The 26,732-nt window shown below is 43.9% G+C and overlaps 1 protein-coding gene and 1 long non-coding RNA gene across 2 annotated transcripts in view; one reads left to right on the top strand and one right to left on the bottom strand.

Moving 5' to 3' along the window:
• The window catches only part of ATXN10 (ataxin 10), a 153,359-nt gene that overhangs the window by 63,134 nt on the left and 63,493 nt on the right, over window positions 1–26,732 (bottom strand). The gene's annotated exons all lie outside the window — the stretch shown is intronic.
• LOC309608660 lies at window positions 3,201–26,728 on the top strand. The gene is made up of 3 exons (XR_014233045.1): window positions 3,201–5,936; window positions 12,291–12,482; window positions 12,996–26,728. It is a non-coding gene; the product is annotated as an uncharacterized lncRNA (long non-coding RNA).

The following is a 26,732-nucleotide window of genomic DNA, read 5'->3' as shown; positions in this document are numbered from 1 at the left end:
TCTAACAGATATCGCCTTGACAAAAATAACCAGCATGTCGCTATTTTGCTACAAAGCTTAACTGTAACTCCTTAATGACATCTAACAGCCAGTCCATGTTCAAATATCCATGAACATCTCAAACATGTCCTTTTACAACTGGTTTCTTGAAAGCAGCACTTAAAGTCTCCAGCCAATATGGGGATGACAGGCTTCCCGTGTCTTCTTTAGTCTGTAAGATACTCGCCCCTCCTCCTCCACATCATCCATCGGTGAAGGAGCTGGTTGTTTGTCTGGTACAAAGACTGGCTGACTTTGTACTGGACTCTGGACTGGCTGACTGTGTTTCAATGATGTCTGGATCACGCCTCTCTGTCCCTTATATTTTATCTAAACTAGTAGTTAGATCTACAGGTTTGATTTAATTCCGATTAATTCAGTTTAGCAAGAAAACTTCATAAGGGATGCTGCACTCCTTATGCATAACACCAAGAAGTACATAATGTCCGGTTTCTCATTTGAGTGACTCATCAGTGGGTTCCGGTGTTGGGGGCCAGATATACCCGTTACACAGCTCCGTATCAGCTTTTTACCCTAATGGGCTTTAGCAGTTATTGATGTTGGCTACCTAAATCCAATATTTCTTTAAGGGGTGCAAAAGTAAAACAGTGATTTTCTTATTATACTATTCCTTCTTCACTTATTAGCGGGAATCCTTCTATAAAGAAGTGTCTCTCATCAACTCTTTGATGGCCCTGACACAGAGCTCAAACTTGAAAGGCAGGGTAAACGCTGCATTCTTTCCCTTTATTTATCAATTTTCAGAAAAATGAATTAGTGCCTTAGTAATCTTCAAAAGAACTCTTAAATTTTTAGCATTACATCTTATATTGTGACGGATTTTTATGTATTCGATGTGTTTCAACCCATTGCAGTTGTTTTTCTTTTTCATCCTAAAACCATCCCACCTTCGGCCAGCGGTCAACCCTTCAAGTAGGCGCTTATGTCCTTGTGACACAGCTCCACGTGGTCTCTGACAACTTTCTTGTAAATCTGTATGTCCAAGGTACATCTTCCCTATTTTCTGCTCCACCCAGAACCAGCCATTTCTCTAAGGAGCCCTGGTTCCTTTTTGGGAGAAATGGTATTAAGAAAACACAATTTGGATGCTACAGCGGCTCGCTGTTTTTAGCCCTTTTCAGTGAACAAAGCTAGAAAATATGTACTTTCTAGAAGGAATAATCACCAATCATGAATTCATACAGTTATTTCCAACTCAAACTTTATACTAAGGGTTTTTAACTTCTTTGCTTTTATATTTGTGTCTCTTTTATGCTGAAAATCTTGCTTCCTAACCATATAAACACAATTGCTTATTCTCTTTACCCTAAATGTGAAGTATGTGGTATGTACAAGGACATAAGTAAACATATACACGTGTAAATAAATATACAGAATAACAATACCCATGTTACCCAGAATGCAGTTTATAATTTCTCTGTGTCTCCTTTGTTCCTAGGATACATCCCAGTAGAGCGACAAAGTCAAAATGTGATGTTTTAAAATCACTTCAAATAATTTTCTCTGTGTGATAGATTCCTTCCTCCCTCCCTCTCTTTTTTCTTTCCTTTATTTGAAGAACTGCATTTGTATTTTTTCTTTCTGATGTAACTTTTTAATTAAGTAAAACATACACATGATTTTGAAGTAAATACTATAAAACAGGTACCTCTAGAGAATTCTAATTTCCACCCCTGTCTATTCCACACTGTCCCTTTCTCTTAAAGTTACAATTTTTTAAAGTTAGTTCATAGTTTATTCTTCCATGGTTTCTCTTTGAAAATATATGGAATTCATATTTCTCCCCTGTATAACACAAAAGACAGCATACGCTAAAAATCTTTTGTGGTTGCTGTTTCCACACTCTGCAGAATGTTCAGAATACATAGAAGACCACCTCACGTTATGTTTACAATGCATTATAGTTCATTGTATGGATAAACCACAACTCCCTACTGAGGGACACAGGGTTGCTTCTAACATCTTAGAATTGTAAATAAAGCTGCAATTAACGGTCTTAAGCTAGTCTCTGGGAAAGTTTCCTAATAGCAACACTGCTGAGTCCAAGAGTAAATATGTATTAATTTTGCTGGACACTGTTCCATTTTGCACTCCCACCATACGAGAATGTCTACTGCCCCACGGTCTTGCCAATCATGTTTATTCTCAAATAGGTGACAAATGGTATCTCAGTGTATAGGTTAGTGTGCATTTGTCTTTTTATGAGCAAGATTGAGCATTGTTTCATTAGTTTGATGGTTCCTTGCATTTATTTCTCTGTAAATTATTCATCTTTTATAAAGTTTTAATAGGGCTATTCGTCTTTTTCTTAATTTTAGAAACTACGTATTATGGATATTAGCTTTCTGTTTGTGATTTAAGTTGTAAATATTTTCCTGCACTTTGTCATTTATGCTTTTACTTTGCTTATTTGTTCTGTGCTGTGCAAAGGCTTTTTTTTAAAGTATATTTAAATTTATCAAGCTTTTCTGTTATTGCTTTGAGAATGAGGTATATAGGAAGCTTTTCTCTACACTCAGTTTGTTACGTAAACAAACTCATTCATGTTTTCTCCTAATGCTCGTAGGTTTCAGGTGTTTTTACATTTATATATCTGGGCTATTACTGCTCATTTATCCATCTAAATAAACCTGATAATAAACTTATCTAGCTCCAGAAAAAGACCTGAGAATACTGTTGAGATCATACTAAATTGATAAATTAACATAAGGGGAAATGCCACCTGCATGTAACTGAGTCTTCCTGGCCAAGCACATTGTATGCACAGAGATCACTTTCATGTAGAATGCCTCCCTTTTAGTCGTGCCTTTGTGAGAACAACCAATATTTCTGAACAGCAAGATTTGCAATTTGCTAGGAAATAATTTATGTCTGAGGAGCGATGTATAACATAAGGGGCTTCTGAAGCATTTGCACGGAAGACTTAACCAAGCAGGGAGAACTTGGGCAGTGCCAAAGTGCAAGTGGAAATGGGGGGCAAAGCCGGCAGCATTCAAACCACTCATCCCAGTGCGAGCCTCTAGACCAGCGGTCCCCAACCTTTTTGGTACCAGGGACCGGTTCTGTGGGACACAATTCTTCCACGCACCGGGGGGTGGGGTGGGGGGTTCAGGCGGTGATGGGGAGCGACGGGGAGCGATGGGAAGCGGCAGATGAAGCTTTGCTGGCTTGCCCGCTGCTCACCTCCTGCTGTGCGGCCCGGTTCCTAACAGGCCATGGACCGGTACCGGTCTGTGGACCGGGGGTTGGGGACCCCTGCTCTAGAGCAACTTCCTGTAATGAAACTGGGGTTACGGAGTTAAATGCTCCCCAAATCCTCCAAGACACACCCATGCACGGGTGAATGATCCTCCCTCTGGAACCGCTGATGAAGTCGGCTCTACTGAGAAGTCTGCCAGGCCCCCCGGCTCTCAGTCCCCTCCCGCTGGCTCCCAGACCCGCCTGACTCCTGTCCGCGTCTCCGTCTATTCCCTGAGCAACCTACTGCTTTTCATCATCTCCGCACTAAGTCCAGTATTTCCTTCGGCCACTGCTCTGGGGAGGGGTGGGCTCCAGGACCAACCCAACCTTCGGAGGCAATCTCCTCTGGTCCGCTGGTGTCTCTACAGGCAGGCGTACTTTCCTTTACATTGCTTTCCTATCAGCATGGCTCTTGAAAATCCCTGAAAGGGAACTTCATCATTTACAAAATAGAAGAATTATCATAAGATCAGTTACATTGTAAAGGACAGGATTACTGGAAACAATGGTTGTTGAGAATTAACCATCGATAAAGGAACAGCATATACTAAGGATGTGAGGCTGTTCGTAATCAAAATCCAAGGAAGTTTAAAATGGACAAGAACTTCTATGGTCGCTAGTTCGCTAGCACACGGGGTTGACATTCTCATCGTCTGACGCGAAGAACTCAACAGCATGTGTGAGGACCAGAAGTGTCTGTGAACTTCAAGTAAGTACACAGCTTACTAAATATATGTGTGGTTTTGGAATTGTGTTATTTGTTCCATCCAGAGAGTCTCATTTTAACACAGTTTTGAATAAATTCCTTGGTTGCTTAAAAGCTTGTTTAGTTCCTCTTCAGCAAAGCACGCAAGGGTTTGATACCAAAAAAAGAGAAAACCCTATCTTAACTTAAATCTGCCCACAAAGGATGATGGGAGAGGGAAACGTCAACAGAGTACCACTGGCGAAAGACAAAGGATAATAAACAGCAGGTCAGACTGTGAAGCCTGCAGACAAGGCCAAACAAACCTGGATGAGCCTGATGCAGAGGAGAGTCTTCTGAGCTCAGACTTAAAGTCTGAGAATACACGAGGCGGGAGAGTAGTTGCAAACATTTTGTATGAACAAGTCTTGCTGGCAGAAACCCTTCCACCGAATCCTAACCCATGCCCTGCCCCTGCGAGGACGAGCTGCAGGGAGAGAACCCACGTGAGAGGAGCCTGGGGGCAAGGGAATGGTGGTGGATCTAGTCCTGAAGAAAAGGAACTCCTCCTACTGCAGGGAAAGGGGAAGATGACTCGATGCAGAGAATTCAGACTTAGAAACAGAAAATGAGCAGGCGTCTGAAGTTCAGTTCAGGGAGCTACAGTAGACAGTGGAAGTGGTCTGGACCCCTTGCGCAACTTGAGGGAAAGATTTCAGGTCAGCACTATGGGATTCATGATGAGTGGAAAGGCCCAGGGAAAACTGGCTGGCATAATTTTGGAATGGAGTTCATTAGTCAGGTACTGCAATTTTCTCCAAGAATGCTTAGCAGCCTGAGGAAAGAAACAAGGGGAGCCTAGAAGACACTGGGGTAGGAAAAGGTGGTAGAGGACACAACGTGGCTGACACCACGTCTGCAATGAAAGCCTACTCTATGCCTGGTGCCAATCTAGACACTGGAACAGTGAAGGAGAGAAACATGGTCCTTGCCTACCCTCACTGTACTTACATTCCAGGAATATCAGCGTGGACGGGGAGCAGACAAAACCCAAAACATCATATAAACACATCACACGACAGATGGCAGTAAGTGTGACAGAGAAGGGGAGAGAGTGCCACAGGAGTGGGAGAGCGACGGGGGTGGGGGAGACGGACAACTTTAAAGGGAGGAGAGGCAGGAAAGGCCGCTGACAAGATGAGCAAAAAACCTCACGGAAACGAGGGAGCCAGCCACGCAACTCCCTGGGAATCAGGCCGAGAGGAGAGTAAATGCAGAAGCCTAGAAGGTGAAGGGCAGCAGGACTGCCAGGTGTCAAGGCAAAGTGACAGAGGGATGAACTCCAAATTCCTCGCTTGATATTCAAAGGCTTTCCATAACCCTGACCCAACCTTTATTCCAAACACAAAGTCTCCTTCTGCAGCCAGCTGCCCCCTGCTCTCCTCCAATCACAGCAGGCCCACCCTCCCCCTCACACCTCTGCACTGAGCTACAGGATACGCCCCCCCCGCCATCTTCCGGCACCCCACCCCCGTGCCCCCGTGCCAGGGTGGGAGAGCGAGGTTGGGCTGGCCACAGGCCAGGTCATTTCCACGCTAAACGGCCGCGGTCACGACCTCCTCCTCCAGGAAACAGTGTCACGCTGCTCTTCGTGCAGGAGTGGCCATGGCGACACACGTGCTTCTTAAACTCTGCTATATATTCAAACCACCTGGGCATCTTGCTAACATGCAGGTTCTGATTCAGCAGGTGTGAGGTGGAGCCTCAGATTCTGCATGTCAAAGCCCCAGGGGGCGCCTCTGTGCTTGGTCCAGGGTCCACACCGAGCAGAGCAGCGAGGGAGCTGCAACAAGGGTGGAAACTGACCCAAGAGAAGCCACACAGTTCTCAAGATGTGGAACCAAGACACAGGGGGGCGTGACCTGTCAGAGGCAGGCTCCAGAGCAGTGAGGTAAGGATGCACCAAGGGTCAAGCTGGTGGCCGCTCGGTGCCATAAGGAAAAAAGAAGGAAGTCTGAAGAGCCAGGACACTGGGCTGGACGCGCGGGCAGAGGGCAGAGTGTGAGGCGGGGCGGCCTCTGAGCGACAGCAGGAGCGGCTCTGGCTCCTGACGGTCTCAGAGCCCCCGAGGCCCTGGAGGCCCTTCAGTTCCTGCTCTAGGAGGCCACGTACTCAGTGGATCCTTAAATACATGCTCTGGCCCAGCTCTTCATGAGCCAGCTTGAGAGAAACTGGAAGGAAGAGCCCTGCCCAGACCGAGTCTAGGGGTTATCTAGGAGGGCCTAGCAAGTTCACCACCTCATTATGACTGAGCCAATCAGGCTAGGAATACTATTTTATTTAAAGAACAAGTTTAGTGCAGAGACACATTCAAAGATGTTACATTCAAAGTGTGTGTGTGTTGTGTGTGTGTGTGTGTGTAATTAGCAATATTAAGCAAAGAAAATACAACAGTCAAAAGGACTCTACTGCATTTACTTCTGACTGAAATAATCGATTTTACCTGTTATATCATTATTACAAAGATAAGTAAGAAACAGTCATCCATCCCTCCTGTCTAGAAAGGCGAAGTGTCCATGAATATCTGAGTACCTATGGGGGGTCAGGCCCTCGGTCAGGTAATGTACACACAGAGATTAGGAAGCTAAGGTACCTGGCCCTAAAGAAAGAAATACAGACCAGACAAGGGAGACACAGAAGAAGAAAATAATTACAAAAACAGTTTCAGGAATGCCACGACAAAAGCTAGTATAGACAGAGAAAATTAATTTACTTTTTTACCTATAACTTCAAGCATTTCACTTTTTCTGTAATTGTTATGAGTATAACATTATCTTTTATGATTAATTTTTGTTGTTCAGCTCACTTAAACCATAAAGTGAAATGATAGGAAATTTTTTAAAAATCAGAAAAACCTGGGAGTCAGAAGACTCTTAAAGGCTTACGTGGTCCATTCACCTGCTTAAAATTAGGACCACACCTACCCACATCCCAGACAGATGTGGTTTTTTAAAAAGCCAGATTATACTTTAATCCATTTAAGTACAAACAGTTTACAGCTGATTGCACTTAAATCAGCCTCTTCTGTTTTAGGCAGCATTTTAAAAATATCTGCATCACAACGGCCTAATTTTTTTCAACTTTAATTAAAGACCATGTAGACAACCAGCCAGCTTTTGTTATTCCCTGGGGTGTAGCCTAAAACAGATTTTTACATAATTACTAATAATGCCTAGGCAAAAGCAGGGAAGAGGTGTATGATAAAAAAGCCCAAAGGATTGTGTGAAATCTAGCCACTGGATTCAGAAGTTTCAAAAACAGGAAAATAGATACTTTCCAGCACAAACCGTATTGTGATGTGACATTACGTTTCACTTTCACCTCTTTAAAAGAGTTTATGCCTGCTATGCTGTATTACAAATTTATCAATTACCATTTTCACACCTAATCTCCCTAGAAGGGTTAGAGGAAAAGGAAAAAGCAGCAAATGTAGCTTAAATAAGAGCTTAAAGAAGTTTAAACGTTAAAAAAAAAAAAAATTTAAGAATATTCATTTGTTCATCCCTAAAAATTTACAGAGCACATGCCCTGGGCAAGGTACGGTGCTAGGAGCTGAGGAGCTGAGGGAAACAGCACCGAGTTTACAGGCTCCTAGTATTTTAGATGGTATTTTAATCTCTGCTCAAAATCACCCACAGAAATACCAAAAATAGTCCTTGAACTGGTAGGGCAACAACGAACAGCTAACTTCTCTCCCAAAAGGACAGCAACAGTCAAGTACCATGGTCTCACCAAAGGAAAAAACATCCTCTTGCATTCCTATCTTTCTCAGATTCTTTCCTCTCCAATCTGTCCTCCTATTTCCACCTTATCATCACGCCCCTGATCAGGCCTCCCTGTCCTCCCACTCCAGACACCCGGAGCCGGCTTCTCAGTGGTTCCCCACCCCCAGGAGTGGCTCTTGTCCAAGCCCTTCCAGGACGCTCTTATCAAGTTAGGATAGGCTAGTTTATGCTGCAGTAACAACCCGAAAAATCCAAGTGATTAGAAATGACAAAGCTTATTTCTTGCTCGTGTCATTGAACAGCTGTGTGGTGGTGGGCACATTAGTTAACCTCTTTGGCCCTCAGTTTCCTCATCTGCAAAATGGGGAAAATAACATCAAGAGGGTTAAAGGAGTTCAGAGGTCAGCACTGAGAACCATGCCTAGTGCTGAGCAGGCACTCAGTAAGTGTAACTATTATCGTCGCTGCCGCTGCCGCGGACACCCAAGCCTCGTGCTTTTACTCCCTCCCCAGCTCTGACCACACCGCGTCGTAGCTCTGCCTATCGTCTGTGGCGCACACTAGGTCAGAAGCCACCTGAGAAGAAGGACTGCATCTGACTCGGTTTGTGAAACTGAGAGCTTAACAGAGACTCCTGGCACATGGCAGGCCCTCAGTAAACGCTTGCTAATAAGCTAAAGGGAGCAACGTGGAGCAATTACCCTTGTGCGTGAATAACCCCCCACGGGCTGTGTACACACACAGAGCCATGGTAACGAAGGCACGCTCACAGAGGCACCCGGCCTGCAAGACACCTGACTAAAAGCACAGGAAGAGGATCAGAAACGTCATCCAAGGATGGAAAGACTGAGCGCCTTCAGGCCACGCATGAGCCAGGACCTCCAGGACACGGGCTGCTGCTCCCAGGAAGTTTAAGCCAAGGCACAGGTCCACCTCCACCACAGGAAACGAGCAATGCAGGATCCCGCCCTGGGCCCTGGTTCTTACTCAGGGCTGTGAGTCCTCCGCAGGAGGCTGTACCCCCAGCCCCTAAAAGCCAGCCCCCACACAGTGGAGTGCTCTGAGGTGATGCAAATGTCCTGTATATTCAGTTGGGGTGACAGTTACACAGATGTACAGATTTGCCCAAACTCACCAAACCGTTCATTTAAAATCTGCGCATTCTGTCTGTACGTAAATTGGGGGGGGGCGGGGGGTGGCGCGGGCAGGCTCAGGACCCGACCCGCTGGTGCTCTCCTCAGCTCCCGACTCCCTCCCAAACTAGAGCCTGAGGAGGGGAGGGAAGGAGAGAGGGAGGGGAATTCGCGAACACGCAGGTGAACGTGGCCTCTGCTGACGACACCGTTAAGGACTCCGCATCCCCCGCGCTCCTGCCCCAGAGCCCCGTGCAGAGTGGGGGACGCTCTGCCCTGCCACCCCTCCCGCCTGCTCTCCTCCACCGCCGAGTCGGACTGCCCAGCTGGCAACCATCGTCTTTCACCTCTTAGCACCTTCCTCTGGGCTCTGAGCTACTGACGGGCTGGGGCCGTTTCTTTCACTTGCTTCTCGGCTGCACTTGGCAGAGTGCTTGGCACACGGGGTGCTCTTAATAAATATTTGTTTCTCTGGCAATACGTTTTTAGAGTTACCTTCAAAGATATGAAATATACTGCCTTTAGATAAGAATGTTACTTCTAAGTAAGAATAATGGCTAAACTACATTAAATCTTGGTAACTTGGTAAAGATTTAAATCTCTTCTTTTTTTGGATATGTATGAATCCTACTGTCATGATTTATAAGTCCATAAAAGCCATATATTTACTGGGCAGAACAGACAGTAAGCCTGGAGTGCCTAACAGCATGAGAATTCTTGCTATAAAGATTACTGATGCCTCAGGCTTTTAAAAAACGAGATGTCACACGAAGCTGTACATCAGGAGCTTGCCCTAAATATAAAACATTACCTACTGCTCTATCAATTCCACTTTAAATCACAGCTCCCGGCACTGTGGCGGGAGTATGTAGGCATGCGTGCACGCGCAAGCACACAGGCTGGTGTGTGTTTAAATTAACACCTGGCAACCTAAAAACAACATCTTAAAGGTAATTGTCAGAGCATGAAACACTGCACTAACCAAGAATGTCCAAGGCTGTGAACGGGCACAGTAACACATCCAAAGCAACCTTGAAATTTGGTGTGATATTCTGTAAGAAACATCAGTTTTTCAAGATCAATACTTTGAATCGAATGTTTTGAACCAGAAATCATGATTGTACAGCACTGGAGGGGGTATATCTCAAGCCATGAGTATATAATTCCATAAAAGTAAGACTGGTTTTTCTGAGCTTGTACACAAATTTGAAACGGCTAGAAAGCCTGCAATACTACAAGTAGATACTGATGGTCCACGTATGCCCGTGCTCCACACACCGTGGTTCAGGTCAACTCTCCAACGACCCTACTAAGGAGACTGTAGACCTACTTTGCACCTGAGGGAGGGGAGCAGGGTGCACAACTCTGAGCCAAAGGTCAGGCAAGAGCACTGGAAGCTCAGGATGGTGGGGGCAGGGCAGGGGTGGAGGGCTGACTCTGGCTGGGGTCCCCTAACCCCTGCGTGGGGCCTTTCTGACGGCACTGCTCTGGTAACAAACAACTAAGTCACTCTCTGCTGTACAAACTTTGAAGTATCAACTATAGGTCGAATTTTTTGCCTCTCATCACAAAGGCGGAACTTGTGTTTTCTTCCGTTTTTTACAAAGGTAAGTAAAACTAATACACAGTGTACACAGAAGTCTAATAAATGCCAATTTAATACATGTAGCCTAAATGAGTACGACCAATTGAAGAAAGTGTATCAGTGCTTCATTTTCTAATAAGGCCAAGCTGAACTGTTTATAAAAACTATAAGAGAATAACACTTTTACTTTGCAGGCGAATTCTAGTCACAATCCTGACATTAACTAATATTTCAAAACACTTTCACAAACAGTATGCTAAAAACTCCTTGAAAAAGGTTTTATCCTATCTGTATTTACTGGTGCTATAAGAATATCCTTCTTCTAAAACTGCTAGAAATGATTTTCTGAGATTAAAAACAAATCTATCTTAAAGATAATACAGAAAGGACTGATTGCCCTCTCTCTTCAAAATGCTCAATGAAACATCCCTCCCGCCCTTGGAACACATTCTCCAGGGGCCCTGGAGGGGAAACAGCAAAATTCTAAATCTGACTGAATCTGGCTCTGGCCAGGCTTCCCCACCCTGGGCCTCTACTAGCCTTTGCTGGGGGCGCGGCTGGAACAGGGCTCCTCAGCCCAGGGTGAGGGCACAGGGTGCCACTGCCCATCTGTGTTTTAAAAATGGAAGCTCTGAGATAGTTCTCTTTGGGTTGGGTTGGAGAGAGAGAGAGAGAGAGGAGAGACAGAGAGACAGAGAGACAGAGAGAGAGAGAGAGAGAGAGAGAGAGAGGTTTGCGTTGAGAGCTGCCAGGGTTGAAATTCCAGCAGGCGAGGGACACGCCTTCCCCCTCCCCACTCCCAGGGGCCTGCCAGTCAGATTTTTCTGTCAACGACCCCCCCCCTCCCCGCCCCTCCCAGCTCAGACTTCCCCTGCCGGCTGGCCTCCTCCACACCCCCAGGCTGTCTGTTCCAGGGCTGCAGGTGCGGACCAAAGTCACTCCTTGCCACCAAAAGGAGGAGGGTGTGATCTGTTTCAGAAAACATGTGAAAAAGTATTTCTCATCTCATCTCATCTATGGTCCTCCAGTCTCCTCTTCCTCCCTCCTCCTGCACTGACTGTATGGGCCTCAAAAGATGAAAACTCCAACCCCGCTCCTGTCTGAACTCTACCATGGAAATGACTTATTTTTAAAGTTTCCTGTTGGAGTTTTCCAGTGCGTAAATTCAACACTGTCACTAAATCATACCAAGTAAACAGCGATGAGTCATTCTCAGAAATCAGTCTCACGTTAAACCAATTATTCAAATGTCTGAGAGTAACATGAGCTAAGTGCAGCTTGGGGAAGGGTTTGTAACATAAGATGTACAGTAATACAAACAGTCCACCCGGAAAAGGACAATCACACCCCACCCACCCACCTAACAAGCAAACTTCTGATCAGCTGTCCCAGCTCACAAGAGGGAACAAGGTTTCCTGCAATTCTCAGCAGAGGGGGCTGAAATGATACCTCCGGGCCTTCTCAGAAAATTCTAGTCAAACAAAAACTGGAAATATTCTTTAAGCTCATCATAGCTATTTAGCTATTTTCTTTTAAGGCCAATAGTTCACTGTCTCTAAATGATTAAAGAACATATATTCTCTCTGCTTATGTATGTATGTGTGTCTGTATATATAATAGTATATATTAGTAGACAGAATTTCGTTTAATATAGCTATCTTTTTTGGAAATGTCAGTCTTTCAAGACTGGACTCAGAAAATTAATTACTTAAAAGTTGTCTGGATAAGCAAAGAGAATCATTTTTACTCCTGCACCTGAAAGGCTGATATTGGATATTTTGCATGCATTTATTTACAAACAGAACTAGAATCTATGACCACAAGGAGGAAACTGGAAGCACTGTGTCTTTGGCTAATGATGTCCTCAGCAGACAACCAGACAACACAGAGGTGTGGCCAACACTGAGTCTGCGCTGAACGCAGCAGGAGGAGCAGGCGGCTGGGGGACGCAGGGCCAGGCCGCCTGGGTTCTCATGTGGCTCCACCACTGACTGGCAAGTATTTTAACCCTGACAGGCCTCAGTTTACAAATCTGTAAGATGGGGATAGTAACATCACCTACTCTAGGAAATACCTGAGGATAAATGCACTGGCTTACGTAAAGGGCTTGGCAGGTGTCTGTCACAGTCAGCAGTATGCAATGCTTGCTTCTATTATTGTGACTGCTTTGTTACTATTCATTTTAGAAGCAATTTACTTTTCCATGGTCTTAAATAAGGTTTAAAATTTTATTTTTCCAATCTAAATAAGTGGCCAAGGTAACTAATGCCTTTTCTCCCAAAGAAAATGTAGGTACTTCCAAATGTGGACAAGTTATTACCACTAGTAGCATAATGACTATAAGCAAGGAAGTGACTACAGTGACTGACCACAGGCTTTAGGTTTGGTTAGGAGGACAGTCTTGGTCACTCCTAACCATATTATCGAGTTTGCTCTCAGGAAAGACAGAAATACATCACACACATATGTGAAAGCCTGACGAGGGCTTAAACTGTTTCCTCTCCAAGGTGTATGTGCATTGTTAACAGAGGTCTGAACTGAAGGAAGCGCAAGGCTGATAATGGAATTGTCGGCGTGATGCTGATCACAGGGAAGATGGAGGGTCGCGGAGAGTCGGGCCTCCCCCGCCCACCTCAAGGGCAGCACCACACAGACGTCCTAAGCATGGCGCAGGCGTGCGCATCCGAGGCAGACTTGGGAGGCTATCTGCCTCAAGGGCGAACGTGGCCAGCAAGGGACCACGTGTGGCGTTCCCATCCAGGGCCCGGCCTCCGGTATTCCCGGGGTCCAGGAAGCTGCCTGGCGAGGGAAGGCAAGCCCGTCCTTGTGCAGAGGGAGGACAGCTCCCAGGCAGCCGAGGAACTGGCAGGGCCCCCAGCCTTCTCCCCGCCTTGGCTCCCGCTCATGGTGCTGCCCCTCAGGGGCCCAACGCACAGAGGCTGAGGCCCTGCTCCCGGAGGCATCAGCAGAGAGGACGACGGCTGCTCTGCCCCGAGCCAGGACCTTCCGACAGGCCGCGCCCCGAGAGGCAGAGTGACCTGGTGGCACACGGGCTTTGGGACTGGATGGGATAAGCGAAACCCTCTACAGAACACCCCACTCGGGAACACCTAGGAGGCACTCGTGAAGGGCAGTCACTCGCGTTATCACGAACAATAATTTCATCCTCAGAACAAATGCATGAGGCCAGTAAGGTTATCTCATTAGAGGTGAAGGAGCTGAGACTCTGAGAAGTAAAGTGTACCAAGGCTGCCTTCTTAGCAAGTAAAAAAAATGGAATTTAAACTTTCATTTTTCCCCAAATCAAAATTTCCCCATACACTGTGCTGAAGGTAAGAGTGTGAGAACGCCAGAAGCAGGGAGTCGGGGGGGAAGCTCACGCAGTAAACACCCGCCTGGGCTACCTCCCAACTGCTCTGCTTGGCTGACAAGACTCACTTTTGTGACTAACTTCTGGAGGGCCCAGGGGACCTGGGTGACATCCTGCCACTGGGCAGCCTTTGTACCACCCGTGACGCCAAGAATGAAAAGCCAGAGCAGTAGACAAGAGTGGAGGGATCCGGGATCCAACCAGGACGAAGTCCCTGGAGGCTGGGGTACACAATGAGGGAATAAATGGATCTGAAACAGAATAGATCATTTTCAGAAACGGAAGATATTTTAATGAATCTACCAAGACTGAAACTGTCCTAAGACTCACAACTCCTCCCATGGAGTTCAGAGCCCGTCAGTACGGCAAACAAAGGCCCACACGGCCTAGCTGGCCAGCCCTCCACTCTGGCCCCATCCCAGGTCCCCCGCCACCCTGCCACCCCACCTCCCACTCCCTCGGTCCTGGTTAAGTCCAGCACACAGCACGTGGTCCCACACACCTGCTCACAGGTGCTAATCTGCCTGCAAGGCCAACCCTCTTCTCTGCCTGCCTGTTCCTCAGTCACTCTTGAAGGCCTAGATCCCAGGGCTCTTCCTGAAGCTCAGAGGTGAGCCATTTACATCGACCATTTAGAATGTTTCTACTACTCATTCTGAATACTTTTCATACACCACTTATTCGACTCTATTTTCACACCTGTCTCCCCCTTTACAGTGTGAATTCCTTGAGAGTAAGCACGAGGCCAAATCCATTTCTTCATTCCCAGCGCCTGGAGTACTGGCTGATACACAGCATACGGCAGATACAGATTTGCTGAACTGAACTAAAAGCCTACACCACGCCGCCAAATAGCACATTCGTTCATATTTGGAGTCAAAATTATTCCTGCTTTTACTCTTAACTGCAACACAGCAGTAGATTTGAATTAAAACTAAATTCCACAGCTTGAGACTAAGTGTCACTCTTGGTCCATTAGAATGTGATGGGTCTGAAATTAAATTCTATCAGAATGAGATAAGCAATAGGCTTTTAAGGGGGGCGGGGGGAGCAACCCCCCTCATAGTGACTTCAAGTGTTGATGAAAAAAAGGCTTTTTATAGGAACGCGACTTTGATCCTCCAGGAAAAAAACCAAACAACAAAAAAACACGAAATATGCTAAAGATCAAAACTGTTTTCGATGTGTGACAGTTCGATTATATTTTTTTAGAAAAGGAGAATACTCTCTAACATTTGAAATAAGAGCACTTTTCTCATTTAACCAGAGAAATGAAGCCTGGGGAGATATAAAGAAATTTCACAATGTCAAAAGCACTCAGATTTTATTAAGTTGAGATATGTAACAGAAATCTTGGGCACTCATGCACTCAGCAAAAGCTAACATACCCAAATCAGAACACCTGACAATAAAGGGTGAATCAGAATTCCTATTCCCCTCAATGTTCCACACATTGGAAAAATAACCTTTATTAGTTCTCCCCTCTCTCTCTGTCTCTTACACATACACACCACCTACCACCTCCATCCCAGATATTACTTGTTGGCAAAATCATCCAGATCCTATGCTCACGTTTTACTTTTTCAAATCCTTCCACTACAAATATGATTGAAACTGTAATTGTTAAAGCCCCCAGACCTTGGCTGGGAAGGGTCAGGATGGTGTCCTACTCTGAAAGTAGAACAAGGAAAGAATTACCTTGGTCACTAATGAACTTGGCATACGCTCTTCTTGTCACAGAGGAAAATCAGAATTCGGCATTCATGCCCCTTTCCTTTCTTAACAGTATTTTCTTATTATTATTAAAGTGATTCACATTCACTGTAAATACTACAAAAAAATATATGGGAAAAAGAAAACAATCCTTAATTTTACCAGCCAGAGATAACTGCTATTAATGTTGTAGTGTATTTCTTTGGGGTCATTTTGCCATGCACGTCTGTATTTGTGTAAATATACATATAAGATAGATACAAAAATATAAAAGTAGGGGTTTATGAGATACAATGTTGTGTCCTGCTTCGAATTCCCACTGACCATAACGTCATGAGCACTGGGCCAATATGGTGCATGCTCTTTGAAAACATGGTTTTATTGGTTACATATCGTATCACCATAATTTATCGAAACATTCCCAACAGATGGAAAGGTAGATTGTTTCTAATATTATCAACAATGCTGACGTCGGCATAAGTATGAATGCAGCTGACCATGACGGAGTGCTTATCTGACATCGTACACGGACGATCTAATCTACTCCTCACAGCTGCTCTTTGCCATAAGAGCTAATATGACCCCCTTTCTGGCTGAGTAAACTGAGTTGCAAAGAGGCTAAATACTTTGCTCAGGGTCACCCAACTATTATTTAGCAGAACCCCAGATGTAAATCTACTTAGGGTGGTTTGAGCCTGAGTTTCTCATTTATTTATAGCTAAGTCTATGACAATCTTCACTATTTCTAATCCATAAAATATCCTTGGTTATTCTGAAAAATCAACTAAATACTATCTAGACTTCTATGGTTCCATCTTTAACCCTTTACTCCTCTTTTTCTTTTAATATTTTATTTATTTATTTATTTGGTTGGTTCATTGCACCAGGTCCTAAGTGCGGTAGGCTGGCGGGCTCCTCAGTGGCGGCACGCATGTGGGATCTAGTTCCCTGACCAGGGATCGAACCCGGGCCCCTGCATTGCGAGTGCAGAGGCTTAACCACTGTGCCAAGATTTATTGTGGTGTTCGTTATGGGTGAGGTTAGATTTTTTTCCAACTAGTTAACCAATTACCCCTGGTTCACTTTTATAACAAACTTTCCTTTTCTCTCTGGGTTTCTGGGCTTTCCTTCTCACATGTTAACTTTTTATAACTTCTCAGGTGTCTGCTTCTAAAGGATGCTCTCTTCCACTAACCTATGGATTTCTGTACATTGTTGATTATTTTAACTTCAGGGTATATTTTAATACTGTTGAGATAATTCCTCAGTTATTTTCATTTTTTGTCAAAATTCTGGGTTCCCCCCTCAGGGGACTGTAATTGGCCTAGCAATTAACAATGAGTCTAAAACCAACGCATATCTTTACAATATTCCATATTTCCATCCAGGAACAAGGTACATCTCTCAGTTTATGTGGCTGGTTTTCCGCTCACCTAAGTCTCTCAGATACCTCTTGTTATGGATACTGCGAAATAATGGTTTTTACTATTAAACACAAATCCGTTTAAAACCCCTATAGAAGGGCTTCCCTGGTGGCGCAGTGGTTGAGGGTCTGCCTGCCAATGCAGGGGACACGGGTTCGAGCCCTGGTCTGGGAAGATCCCACATGCTGCGGAGCAAATGGGCCCGTGAGCTACAACTGCTGAGCCTGCGCGTCTGGAGCCTGTGCTCCGCATCAAGAGAGGCCGCGATGGTGAGAGGCCCGCGCACCGCGATGAAGAGTGGCCCCCGCTTGCCACAACTGGAGAAAGCCCTCGCGCAGAAACGAAGATCCAACACAGCCATAAGTAAATAAATAAATAAAATTTAAAAAAAAAAAAAAAAAAAAAAAGAAAAAACCCCTATAGTCTAGAAACTGACCACATGGCCTAGTAAAGGAAACCGGATTCCAGGCTTTTACAAACTGCTGAGTCGCCCCGGGCGAATGACTTCCCCACTGTCTTCCTTTCGGTATCTAGGATGTGTGTAAATGATGCTTCTGAGAAATATGCACGTCCCTGAAATGCAGTTTTCTACACTAATCTCCAGGAAGTTACAGACTACTGCAAACAGTGCAACAGGAACTAAGGAGTGCGATCACTGCCGAGAACAAAGTCAGTCCCACATGCGCTGTTTTACAAAAGGTGCCCCCTCGTAAGGACTCGCACACGTTGGTCCGAGAGTTCAAATGTCTCTGTCTCCAGCGAATGTGGATGCACTGGAGCACGGCAGAGAATCTGGGTCTGGAGGTCAGACGTCAGCCTGCTACTGCTCCAAGCAGGTACCTCAACTACCCAAGCTCTGACTAACCAGTAAGTCTGGACACTCATCCACTGCCCCTTAATTCCTCACACTGCGCATTAGGTACAGTGGCAGGTGTTAAACCAGACACGTGTGTCCCGCCGGCACGGAGCTTACAGCCTCCTGGGGAAGACAGCAGTGGGAACCACGGAAGAGCCTGGTTAGTACGCAACAGTAACAGACTACAGTAAATTGTTGTATTTGATGTATATATTTAGCATGATTCTTCCTTTTAAACAACATGAAGCCTTTTCTGCAAAAGAACAAGCTGATCACTCTACAAGATACAGAAAAGGGCTTGTGGGTCTTTCAAAAGAAAAAATTTACAATACACTCAACCATGACATGTGTCCTCAAGATAGGAATTTTAATTTCATTTACTGTAACAGGAACTATAAGTTCAGGAAACTAATGGTGACGGTTTGATTTATGAATTTTGACATATTTCTTGAACTGGGATTACATTACAAAGAAGTGGAATTCTAAGCAAGCCAGCTCTTGCCTATACATTCAATCTTCAAATCAATAAGCTGGGATTCTGTGCAACGTGCTTCTGACAGACAGAAAACACAGAGTCTAACTGAGATGGGCCATACACCTGTAATTTAAAAGTTCCTTAACACACTCTCGGGACTGAGCTAGAACAGATTTTGGTATCCACACAGAAAACACTTCAGCTCTCTACTCAATAATAACAAAAGAGAAATTCAACTCAGAAAGCATCTGTGGTTAAACTGAAGAGAAAAAAAAAAATTCTCATCCTAAAGAAAGTTCTCATATTTGCTCCTCCCAAAAGTCCCATCTATTAGAAAAGTAATAAACAGAGAATACAGAATATGAGGGTTTCTGTAAATACCTGTGAAATGTGTACAGATTTCCATTTAAATACGTACAATGGGGAGACACTGAAATGAACTAGATCTGCTCATTTACAGTGAGGTTGGTGCGGGAGGGGAGAGCAGGAGGTGGTAAGCAACACCAGACACCAAGACACGCTATTAGATGCTTTATGTAAGTGATCACATTTAATCCTTCCAACCCGGTGAGGTAGGTGTAACAGTTTCCACTTTACACATGAAGAAGCTGAGATTCAGAGGTTAAGTCACATGTCCCAATTTATACTTTATACAGCTAAAAAGTGGTGAAATTAAGAGGCAAATGTGGGGCTTCCCTGGTGGCGCAGTGGTTGAGAATCTGCCTGCCAATGCAGGGGACACGGGTTCGAGCCCTGGTCTGGGAAGATCCCACATGCCGCGGAGCAACTGGGCCCGTGAGCCACAATTACTAAGCCTGCGCGTCTGGAGCCTGTGCTCCACAACAAGAGAGGCCGCGATAGTGAGAGGCCCGCGCACCGCGATGAAGAGTGGCCCCCGCTCGCCGCAACTGGAGAAAGCCCTCGCACAGAAACGAAGACCCAACACGCCAAAAATAAATAAATAAATAAATAACTTTTTTTTTTTTTAATGGGTAAACAAAAACAAAAAAAAGAGGCAAATGTGGGCTTCTCTAAGACTTGTCTGGATTCTCTGCGCTATCCCAAGCCTCCCGTCTGTTGTAAGGTTCCCCCATAAGCATCACTCATATTTATGGATCCAAATGTTACAAGCCGAGGGAAGACAGAGGAGCCAGTGCCAGGAGAGCCCAATGTCAGGACATTTTCAATAGCCTATCTGCAATTCCCCAGATAGTCAGGCATAGAGTTATGGTATTGAAGCTTCCCGTAAAAATGGAAAAATACGTGTCTGGGAAAGAGGGCATTAGCCATTATCATCCACGGAGATCTAGGGAAAGGGGTTTCACAGGAGACTAATCCTCAAGGGAGAAGCAAGGAAAAGTGGTGGTGGTGGAGGATGATTAGGAAGGTACCACTTGTACTCACTAAAGTAAAACTGACACTAAAGTCAGATTTTGTGTATGTCATGGTTTTGCCAGGGGTCAGTTTATGGATGCGTATCACACTAAAGTCTTAAGTAAAAACAACAGCACACATATGCTGCAATATGCACCAGAACTAACAACTGATAATGTATTTACATACAGAAACTGAGGGTGGGGGGAGTATAAAGCAGGGGAGTAAGGAGTAGATTGACAGGGTACAGAGGGGAGCGGGGGCTAGAAAGCTTCCCTGCACTGACCTCAGAAGGTTTTGCGGAGGAGGCACCTTATGACCTTCAGTTCTAAAGGCCAAGTTAAGGCCCCTGGGGTAAAGAATGCAGGCTGGGAAGCCCACACAGGGCAGGCACAGGCCAAGAAGGCAGGTGCTGGCCTTGTGGGAGGACAGAGCACCAAGGGCCCTGCCACCTCAACCCACTCTAGAGCAGCACAAAGGAAACACCAGCACACACTTGTCAAGCGCTCATTTCTCTGCAGAACACTCACTCAGTCAATTCTCCGGGTAACTTAAGTCAGCCAGCACTGACGCAAAAGACAAGGACTGACCCCTGATAAAAGCAATAACCTTAAGAAAATAATTAGGAAATAGCAAGAGATTTTTTTAAGTTTCATGATTTAATAGGTGAATATGCACATTTCAGATAGAAAGAAATCATTTTTAAAAACGATTTAATAGTTTGCCTGCTCACGGCTTCTCCCATCTGGATGTGAAAGGTTACCCCTCCCCTCGAAAAAAATCGTGTTACGAATGCTTAACAATCTTAAATTTAGTCTAAAACTTTAAGGTTAATGAAAAAAGTGCAATCAGATCTACAAAGCCTAAACTTCAGATTAAAAATTTTTTAAATTATTTGCAAATATTATGCTATATAGATGTCCTAACAGTTTAAAATATAGATATGGATAAATCAAATAAAAATAAGGCAAATTACAATAAGTTAGAATATATTCAAATATATCCTAAACATAAAAGACTTTCAAAAATAATTACAGAACCCAGAATTTAGAAGAATATTAATTTTTGTTTAAAAAAGTTATTTTATTTTTACTACATGTCTTTGTTTGCAAATATAGTCAGGACATTTTATAGTTAAATTAAGACTCCTTGAAGAGGAGGCCTGTGTCTTATCTGCTTTATATTTTCAGCATCTAAAACTGTGCTCAGTATGTAGTGGACAGATGACAAATATTTTAAAATAAATTCTCATTCAAGAAAAATTTACTGAATGCTTACTATGTAGCAGGTACAGTTTAGATGCTGGGAATCACACAATGTGTAAAACATTTTAATGAAAAATGTAACACAAAGATTTCATATATATGTGTATATAAAAGTGAAACCTACCTTCAAAATAGATTATTCCAAATTGGGGTGGTCAAACAGTTTATTGTCTTTACACTTTGAACTTTTCCATATAGGACAGGCTTATTTTTAAAATGAAGTTATGCCTTTAATGAAAGCTTTATGCGTGCATATGTTTGAACACATGGGATCAAACATGTGTGAATGCTAGCAATCTTTTCTATCAGGAGGAGGAGGAGGAAGAGAAGAAACTGAACAGCATTTCCACAAAACCTTTGGCAGAATGGATTCAGTAGCCAAAACAGTGGATGGCCCACCTTAGTCAATATGGTTTCTTTGGGGGAAAAAGAAGGTAGAGAAACTAGATCACCTGCTCATCCGTGTTTGATAATGCATTTAGCTTTATGGAAAAACAAAAACAAAAACCATGTTTGGTTTTTCTTCTAATAAAGCATTCAGTTAAAGAATTCATGACAATAGCAAAGAAAAGAAGAATGGGGAAGAAAAAAAGTAAACTATACACTCCTTATTCTAACAAAGAAGAAGCTGGAGAATGCTTTCTTCATATTTACAGCATTAATACCCATGTGCTTCTCACAATAGAAACCAAAATAAAATCTCCATTTCAGGTCCACAACGGTTTTAAAAGTAAGCTAACCACTACAGATGAAGCAAGAAAATACCACGTAAGTCGAGCACACAACACAAGGTAAGAAGTCGCTAAGTAGTTAAGCACATCTCCCTACCATGACTTGGTAAAGGGAAGTCTAGAAATTCCTTTACAATTCAGGAAATACTACAATCCATCATGTGTACAGACCTAAGAGTTCAAGATTCATGGAAGACTGGGTAAGACAAATTTCTGAGCAGATTTTCAATCTGAAACCAGGCAACTTGATCCTCTTAAACACTGCCCAAAGACACAAATGGAAAGGAAGATGATTGCCCTTCCTGCTACTGTGGTGCAGGCCAGCTCCCGTCCTGGCTGAGACAGGGCTACTCCAGGCACTGGCACAGCCAGACCGGAGGGCCACGTCACTCATCTGCTCCTCTCCGACAGCCCTCCCCACAGGGACTCTGGTTAGAGCTGCTAGTGCCCGTGCGGATCTCCCTACTAAGGTGAGTCTGTCTTCCCCAGAGCACGCGGCACATAGCAGTTTCCAGCCAATAAATGCTAGCTGAATTAAATCACACTTAGTCTCTCTGAGCCTTGGTTTCTTCATTTAGAAAATGATGATAATATCTTTTCAGCCTTTTCCACAGAGGTGTCAAAAGGCTCCAAAGAACTAATGCAGATGAAAAGAACTTTGTAACAGGGAAAGGGCCACATAACTAACTACAGGGGGAGCCATCAGCAGGTGGGCACGCACTCAATGCAATGAACAAAGTTACACAGACAAGCACAGAGACCAGGCTGGGCTTAAATGGCTTCTGGTCAAACCTCAGAGCAGTCAGGGAGTACACAAAGATTCCAGGAAGTGTGTGTCAGTAACTCTGGGATTCCAGTTCAATGAGGCAAGAATGGCCCCTCGGTGCTTCTAGAGGGGAAGATGCACAGGAGGACACACCTGTCTGTCTTATCCATCTCAGGGTCCAAGGCTGGGACCATCCACATTTGATGCATGGATGAATCAGAGACAGGGATGTGAGCAGCAAACGGGTGGCAGACTTGGACCAAGAGCAGGCCCAAGGCGGCTGGCTGGCCTGGGAGAGCAGGGTTCACCAGCCTCCAGCATCTTCGGTCTCAAGCCATTCAGGAAGTCTATTTTAAACCCCTTCTCCAAACCCTTGGAGAGCTCCCAAATGAGAAGCTCCATGGTACAGGGGAGAGAGCACAGGCCCAGGAGCTCACAGACAAATCTAAATTCTACTCTGGACTCTGCAAATCACTAACTGATGGCCTCTCCCTACAGTGTGGTCGGCAGAACCGGATTTGCAGGGCTGATGCAAAGATTAAAGTGGATAATACATGTAGTTCACTAAGCACAACACTGGACATAGTAGACACTAAACAAATCGTGAGTCCCTTTTTCCCTCTGGGTGAGGGATGAACTAAATTAAGCTCAATGATACAAAATCCCCCTAACTCATACTTTGAGTCTTAGAGTAGAGAAAGAGCCAAACATCCCTTTAGGCCCCAATTTGCAGAGAAGTGGGACAATCCATCCAGACAATACAATGAAAATTAATGGCATGGTGATAAAGACCTGCTACATAACCATCCATCTCTCCAAAATTATTACTAAAGTCGTCAAGTGCTAGTGAACTCCATCCTTTGAGGCATCAATGAGCAAGGCTAATGTCTCTAACGCTCAGACGGAATCAGGATTTGGCTGCAAGACTGTTATGCTGTGGTAGATTCTTTGGAAAGAGAAAAAAAAAATCCCACAAGTAATGCTTTCAGGTTAAGCTTTTTGTTGGCGTAGGTAAAAAAAGTAGGAGAAACAGAGGCATTCTTACACTCAAAGAATGAACTCCTTCATACCTTCAAGAGTGTTTGCTCAGAAGTCAGCAGTGCTATTAGCAACTGCACACGTGAAGGACACACTATAGACTTCCTGTGAGCCCCGCGACCTCTCCAGAGCAGCACTCGGGCACACTCCGTATTTACTTACGGCGCAATCTGATCCTGACTTCAGTGAGTTATTTCATAAGCCTTTTAAGGGTTACTACATTTTGTTCCTTTAAGAAGCCAATCCAAATTAGCAACAAAAGAATAGGTAAACACAAGAAAACCACCTCTTTTGTGCTCCTGAAGAAAGGCAGTCTTGGTCATTAAAAAAAGGTAAAGTGTTTTATCCTCTATCAACTTTCTCTTACAAAAATCAGTCCAGTAATTTTCCAAGGGTGGATCAGTAGTCCTCCACTCACACCTGCTTGAAGTTGAGGAGCCGTCAAAACGGTAAACACATGCAATAAACGAGCAAGTTATCCGGTGCTCCGTTCTGTGCCATGTCCTGTAGGAATCATTCCAGTTATCAAATGCTGCAAAACATACTCCCCCAAAACTTTAGCATCTTAGGATGACCATTCCATTTTCAACCTTTTCTCTCCTCTGTTCTTTAGACTGGATGGTTTCTATTGATCTATCTCCAAGAACACTTACTCTCTGTCATCTCAAGTTGTTAAGCTCATTCAGTAAAATTTTTATATTTTATTTGGATACTGCATTTTTCAGTTCTAGAACTTCCACTTGGTTCTTTTTTATAGTTTCCATTTCTCTGCTGAGATAAGCTATCTATTCATTCATCCAAAGCATGTTTTTTTTACATCCTTGAGCATAGTTACAACTGCTTTAAAATCCTTGTCTGATAAACCCAACATGTGTGTCACCACACAGTCTATCTCCGTTATCTTTTTTGTCTGGATAACGGGTCATATTTTTCTGTGTTTCAAGTAAGTTTGGATTGTAAGTTATCTTAGACATTGTGAATGCTATGCTGTGGAAAATTCTAGATTCTATTATATTCCTCTAAAGAATATTGATATTTTTGTTTTAGCAGGTAATTAGCTTGGTTGGACTTAAACTGTAAACTCCAGGGTGGCAGCTCAAATCTCAGTATAATTATCTTATCCTTAGCTTAGCTGCTTGGAGCCTGCCCCATGCATCTCTGATTCAGGCATCAGCAGGGATTTAGGTGGCTGGTACACAGAATGTGGGGCTTAACTTCCTCCTTTCCAGGATTCCCCCTTTCACTTTCTAAAGGCTGTGATTGCTCCAAACTGTCCTTTGATTCTTTAAGCTAAAAGTACTGTAGATTTTCTATCAGAGTTTTAACTGCCCTGCCTGGCACACTCTCTGCTATGCCATTCTTCCAACTGTCATTTCGATTCCAAAATCTATCTGTCTGTGTCAAATTTGAGTGTCTTCATCACATAGCTGTCTTTTGTCCAGAGTTTATAATTATTATTTGCAAGAGGATCAGTCCAACGTTAGCTTACAGGGCCATTAACAGAAGCAGAACCTACAAAAATTTTTTCTTTCCCCAATTTTTTACTTTTTCTCACAGTGTTGTGGGTCATGAATTCAGAAAGGGCTTTGCCAGGCAGGCTGTCCCTGATTCACGTGGCATCAGCTGGGCAACTGAGGAACTGAGCTTGGAACGAAGGAGCTGAGCAACTACCTAAACAGTTCCAAGATGGTTTCTCACTTACATGCCTGGTTCCTTGGTGTTCCTTGACTAGTCCCTTTCTCTCTCCTCACTGCATCTCATCCTCCAGGACTTCTCCATGTGGACTTGGTAATCTCAGGGGATCTGCACTTCTTACATGGTGACTGGCTTCTAAGAAGCCAGATACAGTATCTGCCAGACCAGTCAAGGGCTACACCAGAAGTGGTACAGGATCACTCCCACCATATTTTATTATTCAAAGCAGTCACAGGGCCTTAGTCATCTAGATTCAAGAGGATGGAGAAATAAATCTAACGCCTGATGGGGGAGTGGCAAAGTCACATTGCAGGAATACATGCAGAATGGCGAGGTACTTCTGCAGCCATCTTGGAAAAAATATAACCTGCCACACACATATTCAATATCTGATGAAGCAAAACAAATGCCACCCAAAGTAAAACTCTGGAAAAATACAGGCAGACTTGTTCAGTATGAAGCATATGGTCCAATTCTCCTGCCATCTCTTTTTAATCACCCTCTCACATTATCTATACAATTACCCCTAAGCTATTCAGCACAAAAGAGGTTTCTAATGGCAGTCTATTGAGTTTTCAGAGATTTAATACTTAAACATCATGTCTATTTCAAAATATCGGGAAGAAATGCTTATGATGCTATCATCCATAAATGTAGGGCACAGATGTTAAGGTTTGTTTTTTTGTTTGTTTTTTTATACATCTTTATTGGAGTATAATTGCTTTACAGTGTTGTGTTAGTTTCTGCTGTACAACAAAGTGAATCAGCCCTATGTATACACATATCCCCATATCCTCTCCCTCTTGAGCCTCGCTCCCACCCTCCCTATCCCACCCCTCTAGGTGGTCACAAAGCACCGAGTTATGTCCCTGTGCTATGCAGCAGCTTCCCACTAGCTATCTATTTTACATTTGGTAGTGTATATATGTCAATGCTACTCTCACTACGTCCCAGCCTCCCCTTCCCCCCTCCATGTCCTCAAGTCCGTTCTCAACGTCTGCATCTTTATTCCTGCCCTACCACTAGGTTCATCAGTACCATTTTTCTAGATTCCATATATATGTGTTAGCATACGGTATTTGTTTTTCTCTTTCTGACTTACTTCACTCTGTATGACAGACTCTAGGTCCATCGGTTTGTTTGTTTTTTAAGATAACAGTCAATAAAAACTACTGTTTCTTAAACGTCTACTATGTGTTTGAAAATTTCTAGGTTCTATTTTTCATTCACTGTTCTCTATATAAACAAACAGTGTGTTTAAATGCACAGACTTAGGACAGCATTGACTATTTAAAAGAAAGGAGACTGGCTCAAACACACTATGGACAAACACAATGCAAAATTACAAAAATACAAACCCTAATACAAACAAATATGACACATTATGTTTATCTGTGGTAATATATGCATATAGATATACCTCAAGCTACTTTCTAAGCACCTCAAGCTTCATTCCCCAAAAGTGAACAGATGCTGAATCCTAAATATTATATTCTAAATAAAGCCACATATGTATGAAACATACTAAGAAAGAACC

This window comes from Balaenoptera borealis (genome assembly GCF_965194805.1).
Source record: "Balaenoptera borealis genome assembly, chromosome: 13".
Classification (NCBI taxonomy): domain Eukaryota; kingdom Metazoa; phylum Chordata; class Mammalia; order Artiodactyla; family Balaenopteridae; genus Balaenoptera; species Balaenoptera borealis.
This window is presented reverse-complemented; position numbering and strand designations above follow the sequence as displayed.